The sequence below is a fragment of the Vipera ursinii genome, assembly GCF_947247035.1.
Source record: "Vipera ursinii genome assembly, chromosome: 3".
Classification (NCBI taxonomy): domain Eukaryota; kingdom Metazoa; phylum Chordata; class Lepidosauria; order Squamata; family Viperidae; genus Vipera; species Vipera ursinii.
In genome coordinates, this window is record NC_139516.1 from 116,532,701 (window position 1) to 116,543,389 (window position 10,689).

The following is a 10,689-nucleotide window of genomic DNA, read 5'->3' on the forward strand; positions in this document are numbered from 1 at the left end:
TCACTATATTGTCTATATCCAGGTTTAAGGAAGTTTTTTGAAAAGTTTTCTTTTAAAGTTCTTTTTAAATTATTTCTCATAAAAAATTGAATATAAAAAGATTTTCCACACCCTAGGGATTAAGTAGTTTTTCTTTAAGTCAGTCTGAATTCCATTTTTAAGTATTCTTTTATATTTCTTCAATTCCTTCCCCTCTTTGTAATTTATCGCCGCTTTTAACTCTCTTCTTCCCTTGTCTTTTCGGGGTCTTTGTTTCAGAAATTTTTTCCAATCGGGATCTTTATTTACAAGTCCATAAGGAAGAGGAATAAAACAATCTCACCCAGTTTCAGCACGTTGTTGACAATCAGCTGTTCGGCAGCACACCGTGGCTCCTTGCTTTTTTTCCCCGGCTGATGATGACTTGGACTGCCTCTGCTTACAGGAAGCTTTTCTTCTGTCTGTTTAAAGAGGTTCCTTGGTTTGTTTGCACTGACCGCCATCTAGACCAGACTCCCAAAGCTTCCCTTCTTCTTCGTTGCCCCTTGGGGTCACTGGACCAAATGAAATCGGGCTAAGAAGCCAGAGCCCCAGTTTCTTCTACCTGTCTCATCATGGCATCAGACCGGACTTATGATAAGCCTGTTAACAGGCATTACAACTGAACTCCAAAATTGTAGTTACAATGATGATTCAAATTTACAACCTCAAGAGGCCTCCGCAGTCAATGTTAATTGGATTCATCACTCTTGAAACGGCAGCCATTTTAGTCATGTGGCCACCCTTTAGGACCCAAAGTTCACCCATAGTTACAATAGCCAGTTTCCAAGGTTCATGTAGTCATGCATGGCTTTTCCCTCTGGTCATGTGACCAATCAAAATCCAGGAATTTGCAGTTGCTTCACATTTTTACCCCTCAATGGTGCTGCATGAAGGAAAAATTAAATGCACAGATGTAGAATAGGTGGTACCTGGCTCAATCACAGCGACTGTCAGAAGGATCTAGTTTATCCTAATGGACAACCACTTGAATATGAGCCAGGAATATGCTGCAACTGCCAAACAAGCCAATACAGACCTAGGCTGCATCAACAAAGAAATAGCATCAAGATCATGTGAAGCGATAGATATTAATGCTTTTTGATTCTATGCCTCTGTTTATATAACCAAGGATTGTATTAGCTTTTTTGGCTGCTGTCACACACTGCTGGATCATATTTAAGTGATCATCCACTAGGACTCCAAGGTCCCTCTCACAGTTACTGTTTTTAAGCCAGGTTTCACCTAATCTGTACTTGTGCCTTTGGTTCTTCCTGCGTAGGTGTAAAACTTGGCTTTTCTCCACATTAAATCTCATTTTGTTGGCCAGGGAACATTGTTCAAGTTTGTCAAGATTTTTTGAATCCTGAGCTTGTCTTCAGGAGTATTAGTTATTCCTGCCACTTTAGTGTCATCTGCAAATTTGATGAGTTCCCCTTCAATTCCCTCATCTAAGTCATTTAAGAAGATATTGAAGAGTACTGGGCCTAAGACGGAGCCTTGTAGTACCCCACTGCTTACTTCTATCCATATGAATGTAGTACCATTGAGGACTACTCATTGAGTATGGTTTGTCAGCCAGGTAAAAATCCATCTGGTGGTGACATTGTCTATTCCATCTTTTTCTAGCTTACCAAACAGTAGATTGTGGTCTACTTTGTCAAATGCCTTTCTGAAATCTAAGTATACTTTGTCCACAGCGTTTTGCTGGTCTACTAATTTGGTCACTTTATCAGAGAATGAAAAAAGATTAGTTTGGCATGATCTGTTTTTAACAAACCCATGCTGGCTACCAGTTATAACTTTATTTGTTTCTAGATGTTCGCAGATCTGTTTTTTGATTATTTTTTCCAATATATTCCCAGGCATTGATGTTAGGCTGATTGGTCTGTAATTTCATGGGTCTGTTGTTTTTTTATCCTTTCTTGAAGATGGGACCCACATCAGCCCTTTTCCAATCCTCTGGTAGTTCCTTAGTGCTCCAAGGTTTTTTAAAGACATGATTCAATGGTTCTGAGATAGCATCTGCCAGCTACTTCAGAACTCTGGGATGTAATCCATCAGGTGCAGGTGATTTATGTTCATCAAGGTCAGACAGGTGTTCTCTTACCATTTTCTTGTTTATTTTTATTTTTATTTCTAGCCTGTCTTTTACAGTTATGTTTTTGGTAGGTTGGGCTATAGTTTCTTTTTGTGTGAAGACTGATGCAAAGAATAAATTAAGCAGCTCTGCTTTCTCTCTACTGCCTCTTACTTACTTGCCATCTTATTTCTTTAGTGGAGCAACTGTTTCCTTGATGTTTTTCTTGTTATTAATATGTTGAAATAAACTTTTTAAATTATCTTTGACTTTAGTTGCAAGTCTTTGTTCATTCTGAGCCTTTGCTTTCCTGACTTCATCTTTACAAATTCAGGCTATCTGCTGATATTCTGCCTTAGTTATGTATCCCTCTTTCCATGTTTTATACTTGTCCTTTTTGTATTTCAGTTTATCAGAGAGATCTTTGTGCAACCATGCTGGTTTCTTCTTGGATTTTTTAAAAATGTTTTATTGATTTTCTAGTTTTACATTTAAGTATTTTACAAGCAATGTGGCAGCTGGGTTAATCGATAATACAATAACATACAAATATTCTTACATTACATTTTCCCTCTCTTTTCCCCTTACCATTTACTGTCTTCTGTTTAAACTAATACAATTCTTATTAAATCAATTAAATAAAAATGACATTCTTACATTTATCAATAATTTTTGGCTTATACATAGCCTTATTATTTTAACATTCAGTCTTTATAGACAACCAATGTCCTAATTAGTTTTCTCCAATTTTTAATTTCCCATTAATATTTAACTTTTAACATTTAAAATTTATAAGTCTCAAGTTTTAAATAACCAAAGTTCCCATTTTCATAATTCATCACAAAGTCTAATATTCAGAATACACATCTTATCTATTTAGATATATTCTATTTCTCACTATTTTACATCAACTAATTAATAATACAGTATAACATTCTTATTTTCTATTAATTTCCAAATGTCTTAAATTTAGTAACCAAGATTTCCCTTGTTTCAATATCAAATACTTCCTCTCTCTTGTCTATTATCACATATTTAAGCTAGTACAGTTTTTATTATATCAGCTAAGTAAAAACATGTTTATTACATTTATCAATATATTTAGCTTATGTATATCTTAAATAGCTTTACATTCAACGTTTATAAACAAATCAATATTCAAATTTAACTTTTAATATTTATACTTCCAAATTTTAAAATAACCAGTTTTCTTTATCTCAGTTCATAACAAAATCTAGTATTCAAAGTACACATCTTGTCAAATCGAGTATATTTTATTTTAATCCTTACTAATAAATAAAAGCTCCAATTTTCTTCAGCCTTATTCTAGATTTTTTTCTTTGCCAATTCACCTTCCATATCTGTGCTTTTAAATCATCGTATAGATCTCCCTCTGTTATTATATATATTGTTTGAAGTAAGAAAGGCCATCCAATCGCCATTTTTTTGAAGGGGCTAACAAATCATCTCTCTATTTTTCTCTCTCAGCGTACTTGTCCTGAGATGTTTATCTTCCCTTCTGTCTGTTTTTCTTCTTGATCCTCAGGTTTCTTCTGGTTTATATAGAAAGTCTTTTCCATTTTCAAAGTTGTCACTCCCTTTTCTGGGTTTTCCATTAACTGTGTTTGTTGATCAGTTGAATCTTCTATCATAGTATTTAACTGCTCCACTTCTTCTATTATATTCTGTGTAGTTAATTCTTTGGTTGTGTTCAAAGTTTGGGTTCGTATATCTAGGCTGACATCTTGTTCTTTTCTGTAGCCTCTTATTTCATCAGTGGCTTTAAGAATTCATTTCATGAATTACTTTCATCATAAATAAAATCTGTTCCTGACCTTCATCCATGTTCTCTTAGTGGTGTGAATTAAAAACTTTACAATCAGAAAGTAAAAATTTTATCACTGAGTATAGAGCACAGCTGGGTTTCTCACAGCTGATTGCCAAGGTTACAAAAGTCTTATCTATAATCTGGGCTTCAAGCCAAGTCTCTTTTAGACAATAAGAGGTTGTAATATCAGGTTTAGCCACAAGATGTCACCCATACTGATTAGGATTTTCTTTTTTAAATCCAAGATTTTTATAGTTCTTTTTCCAATTTTACTTCTTTTTTGTGAGTAAAAACCCAAATCTTCAATAAGAATGGGAAATCTTTTAGTCCTCAAGTTTTAGAAAAATAAAAATCCAATTAAAATCAGGTTATTGTTTCAATGTTTTAAACTCCCCTGGATAGTCAGTCGCCTCTGTTTTTAGAGGGTGTTTTTAGAGTTTCCCTTCCCTCACTACAGGGGGGGAAAATACCTTGGGCAGCTTATACAGGTGGAAAAAATAGGATTGAAGAGAGGTTCAGATCTCACCCAGTCTCATCCATGCTGCTTTGTAGGTGCCTGGTGGTAAGTTTAACTTTGGTCTTCTTGGAATTTTATTTAAAAAATTGAAAAAATATTTAGAGTTGAAAAAGATTTAAACATTGAAAAAAGAATTTAAAACTAATGATATTTGAGAGTTGAAAAAAGATTAAAATTGGAACAAGGAATTTAAAAATAAAAAAAGAAATAGAAAAAAGTAATTTTAAAAATGAAAAAGAAGTTTTCTTAGAGAATTTAGAGGTTTTAAAAATTCAAAGTCATGTGCCATGTTTCCATACAGAAAACAAAAATTAATAAGAGCAATCAAATAAATCAAGAAAAAAGGAAAACAGAAAAAAAAATCCAGCAGGGGATGAAATAAATCAGCATTCAGCCAGCCAATTAACCTTTAAAGATATGTTCAAAAAAAGTCCAAAAAGTGAACTTAAAAATCCTAGGCATGCTTATGACACGTTCTGCCAGTTGAAAGGTGGAAATGCCCATTGACTTTACGCTGCTTCCCCAAGGAATTGCAGTCTTTAAGATTCCCCTGCCAGGTGGGTCCACAGGCATCCAAAAGTCATATTGGGTCATTACCTAGTGCCCCCATTCAAATCCAGGGGGAAAAAACTGCCAAAAAACTAGCTCTGGCACCTAACACAGCAGATTGTGAGTAAAAGAAAGAAAGCTTTTCACCCTTCAGCAGCCATCTTGGGAAGAGGACGGCATCCTTTTCTCTTTTTTTCATCTTCTTTCCCCCTCCATAGTAGTGACTCTGCAAAGCACAAACTTTGCCTCATCGTCCTATCATGAGTGAAAGAGGAGATGCAGAGGGAAAGGGAAGAGTTATTTTATGTTTTGCAGAGTTACTGCATTGCCTGGATGGAAAAGCATGTTTTCAAACTGGACTGGAGAAACTGGATTTTGCCAACATGGAGAACAAAATATAACCTATAAAAGACATATACTCCGTGTATATTAATGGTCCTAGTAACAGACCTTCTTTGAGGAAGATGGGTGGTTTAGAGATATGAAATATAAATAAATAAATAAATAAATAAATAAACAAACACACAAACAAACAAATATGACTAGCTTTCCCGAGGAAATCACCATTGCAACTATTTTTTAAAAAAATCAGAAGCTGTTTTAATGACTCATTTATGCCATTCTCTACATAAAGAAATTGCAGCATCTAAATGCCTGAAGCATTGCAGGGAATAAGTGAGCGGTTAGCAGATACATAATTCATCTTTCCTCACATTTATTAAACAGACTGCTAATAGTCTGGCATCTAACTGACCCTGAGTGATATTGAAATGCTAAGCAATGCCAGACCTAGTTATTGTATGAATGAGAGCACCAGGAAATTCAACAGCCGTAGGCTAGGTTGGGAAAGCAAAGTGACATCCCAAAAGAAAACAGTGGCAAATCGCTTTCATATTCCGGCTAAGTTAGAAAAACATGAACCTGTTTGTATAAATACTAGGAGCTGAGCTTGATTCAATGGAGGCTTTACCCTAAAAAAAACAAGGCAAACAAAGACTTGCACAAAGAGAATGGCATCTGCACATAACAATCACAAAAGGATATAGGTTGAAGTTTGTGGCTTTACAGTAAATTCTCAGATTCTTGCTGATTACTTTGCAAGCCAGGTACACAAAGCAAAAGTGTGTCAAATCTGTCCAAGGCATTTAGAATTGTTGAAAGAAAAATCTTCAGGGTCCAGTCCAAGCCAGGAATAAACAAAATGGAGACTGCTTAAGGAAAGAAAGTTCTGTTTATTTAGTTGCCAGAAACTCTAGTGACACGGCATGTTTCTGGGGTGGCTGACAAAATGGAGCTGGGAGTGGGTGGGTTTTTACACCTTTTTGGGGTTTTGTGTTTGGAGTTGTTCCTGTTTGAGGTTGTTCCTGTTTCTGTGTCATGTACTTTGACCTGAGCTTTTGGTATTCTAATGGTGGTGGGTTAATCCTATTATGTCCTGAAGGTCATGTTCTGTCCTTGGAAGTCTTTGTTTTTCTAATCCCATCTGCTCAAACCTTCTCTGGGGCTGGGGCTGAAGGCATTTTGCTTCTGAAGAGGTGACCCAGTGTTTCTGAATAGGATTATCAAATCTGCATTTCTAAAGAGCTGGCCTGCTCAGTTTCTGCTTAGAGGAAAGGGAGAAGTTTCTGCCTTTTAAGATTTTCTCCATTATTCCTTTGAGGAAATATAATATTCTGCCTTTTTTTAAAATATCCCCCAAAATATTTCCTTCTCTGGGAGTGGTGGTGTGCTGATTTCCTACAGTAGCAAAGTTAAAAAGGAACTGGACTTCACATATGTTGTCCACATAGATATCCTGTGGGCAGCTCATCATATAACACAACATTCAAATCACCTGTAAGCTATATTCCTGCCTTGGCAATATATATTCATTAAACAAGTATGTAATAATTCAACCTAGGATTGATATGTGCTCTTATCATCTGACATCTATTTTGGAAGAAGACATGTCTAGATGTTAAGTACTGAAAATGTGTTAAGTTAGGATTGATAGAGTGAGTTTCTGGTCAATAGGGAGAACAATAAAGATGACAAATTCTCCAAAAGATCTGAAAGCAGGACAAAAAATAACGGATGCAAAAGTATTAAAGAGAAATCAAAGCTAGAATTAAGAAGAAATTTCCTGACAGTGAGAAAAATTAATCAGCAGAACAGCTTGCCTCCAGAAGTTGTTGGTGCTCCATTCCCTGGAGGCTTTCAAGAAGAGATTGGGTAACCATTTGTCCAGAATGCTATATATATAGTCTCCTGCTTGAGCAGAGGGTTGGACTAGAAGACCTCCAAGGTCCCTTCCAACTCTGTTATTCTATGGTTGAGCAAGAACATCAAACCTGCAGAAAAGTTATAGCATTAACAAAAGGCAGCTCCTCTATTAAAGTCACAAATACACTGCTGAATCAAATACATTATTCACGTTTTTATTTCAGTGTTATACTAGTTCCACTCTAGAAATATTAATTGCTGTTGAAATGTTGAATGAGTTTCTCCTTTTTATGCGGTGAATGTTCTTGTTTATATTTTACAGAAAGAGAGCTTGGTGGAGAGCTTTTAAAGCTCAAGATCAAAGTATCTTTTCCATAAAGAGAAAGTAAACCTTAGACCTTTATGTCTGAAAGACTCACTTTAATTTCTGTTTGCAAAATTTTATGTCACTATTTTTCAGTTCAAATCAAAGAGATCACACTAGAAGTCGGATGTCAGGAGAACCAATGGCATGGAATAATTTAATATATATAAATTGTCAGATTGTTCCACTTTTAATGGAACTCATGAAGCACACAGAGTAAACCACAAACTGCGGTGGGTAGAAAAAGCTCACTGCTGCTTCTTACAGAAAAAAAGTTTGCTCAGCAGGAGGCATAATCACCGTGCTTGTAAGTTTGGTCTCAGTGAAAATATTTTTTCTGACTATTTATTATTTATTTATTTATTTAATGCTATTTCTACTGTATACCGCCCTTCTCCCGAAGGACTCAGGGCGGTGAACAGGGCAAGAATAAAAATACAAATTACAAAAGTTTAAGAGAATTTTTTTTTCAAAGATCATAAATGCTAGAGAACACTCTTCACTTGCCTCTGCTTTGTTTCTGATAAAACAGATGTTCAACGTTCTTTCAAAAGAAAGTAGTTCCATTAAGTGACTGCAGTTGGTAAGCCAGTTACAAATCCATCTGTGGGGATGCTGCGCATTACTGAAGTTTTAGAAAACTATGTCCACAGCATTTCTCTGATCCACTAATTTAGTCACTTTATCAAATAATGCAATAATATTTATCTACCATGATCTGTTCTAGAGTCTAAAGTTGCCAGGAATCCAGCTTGCCCCAACTAAATACCATGATTTAGCCGAGGCATATAGTGAGAAAGAGTGTGACGTCCATCCCTACCACCGGGCTACGGACTGCCCCATTGAAATCTTACCTGGGACCAAGCTCCCAAAGCCAAAAATGTACTCAATGATGCCCGGAGAGATGAAGGAGTTAAGAGAGTACATTGATAAGAACCTGGCTCGGGGTTTTATCCAACCAGCAAAATCATGTGTAGCAGCTCCTGTATTCTTCAAAGAAAAGAAAGCTGGGTCGCTGAGATTATGCGTGGATTTTAAAGGGTTAAACACTGTCATCATAGAGAACATGTATCCCCATCCCTTAATGAAGGACATGTTGGCCCACCTGGCAAAAGGGAAAGTTTTTACGAAGTTGGATTTAACAGAGGCTTATTACCGAGTCCAGATTAAGGAGGGGAAACAAATGGAAAACTGCTTTCAATTGCCCCCTGGGAAGCTTCCAATTCAAGCTGATGCCTTGAAGGGCAAAAGTGTATTTATGCAGTTAATCAATGAGGTCTCCATGATCATTTAAAATAAAATACAGCTGAAAGGGACCTTGGCGGTCTTCTAGTCCAGCCCCCTGCTCAAGCAGGAGGACCTATACCATCTCAGGCAAGTGACTGTCCAGCCTCTTCTTAAAAATCTCCAGTGAGGGAGTGCCCACGATTTCTGGAGGCAAGCTGTTCCACTGGTTAATTGTCCTCACTGTCAGGAAGTTTCTCCTTAATTCCAGGTTGCTTCTCTCTTTGATCACTTTCCAACCATTGTTTCTGGTTCTGCCCTCTGGTGCTTTGGTGAATAACGTGACCCCCTCTTCTTGGTGGCAGCCCTTCAAATACTGGAATACTGCTATCATGTCTCCCCTATTTCTTCTTTTCTTTAGACTAGCCAAACCCAAGTCCTGTAGCTGTTCTTTGTATGTTTTAGTCCAGGCCTTTGATCATTTTAGTTGCTCTTCTCTGAATTTTTTCCAAACTCTCAACATCTTTTTTGTGATATGGTGACCAGAATTGGCTGCAGTATTCCAGGTGTGGTCTCACTAGGATTTTTATAAAGCGGTACTAATACTTTGCGTGATCCTGATTCTATGTCTCTGTTTATACAATCCAGGATTGTATTAGCTTTTTTTGGCGGTGGCTGCATACTGCTGGCTCATAGTCAAGTGATTGTCCACTAGGACTCCAGATTATTATTTTTTTTGAACCAGGTCTCATCTAATCTGTACTTTGAGGAATTCCCAAGCCTCAGAGTTCTGTTTTATTCTGTCTGTCAGAACCATGACAGAAACCACATCAGCATTTTTCCAGTCCTTTGATAGTTTCCTGCTGCTCTAGAATCATATAGTAGTGGCCAAAATTGTGGTAACCTTTTGGGAAAGGTGTACAGTAGAAATGCCACCTTTGGTTAAGTTTCCACCAATTTTTCTTCTTTCTTTATAACTGTAGCCTTGTTCACTTAATAATACTATTTTACGTCGCTTTCTGGGCAACCAGTCAACTCTTTGCACCATTACTTTAATTTTATTATGTTTTACACGCTCAATAAATGAAAGAACACAAAAAACCCAACCAACTTGATAGCGATCACATAACACACAGTTAAATGTCTTCCTCTCAGCTTCAATACATGACTTCAATAACTGAATCCTACTGTGATCTGATTGGCTCATTGCCAAAACAAGATGGCTCTCTAAACACTCATGCTCATTGGCTACAATCGGATGAAGCAAAGCTGCCTGATATCACCCTAAACAAGTTGTGCTTCCTTTTTCTGGTTATTTGGCTATAACGTTTCATAAAATACAGTACAGATAATTGAACAAACTTTGCCGCATTACATTGTTGATTAAATTATCTTTCCATTGATATATAATTTTATGGTACTACTCCAAAAAACTGGTGTTGTTAGCCATCAAACCTCAAAAATACACTTTTCCCAAAAGGTTTCCATAATTTTGGCCACTACTGTACATAGGAAGTTAATATTTTATAATGCAAGTACTTGACTGTTTATTCACACTAGGCTCTTTATGTCATGATTTCTATGAACGGCCTATGTCTGTATACTCACTCAGTTATGAAAAAAGGTAGCATCTGTCAGACCTGCCATCTTCAGCATACTCTGCTTCACTTGGCATCCTTCCAAAAAATGCAAGGAAGGGGGGGAAGACACTTGGGGAAGTAAGGAATGGGCATGAGAATGAGAGGGAAAGAGGGGGTGACAGGGTGACAGGAACCAGAAGTGTCAATCCAAAAGGAACCCACCGATCAAGGATGGAGAATGAGAACTGAATGCGAAACCCCACCAGAGAGGCACCAAACCTCAAAGCCTATCATGGCTCCGTAGATGAGCAACTGATCCCTGAGTGT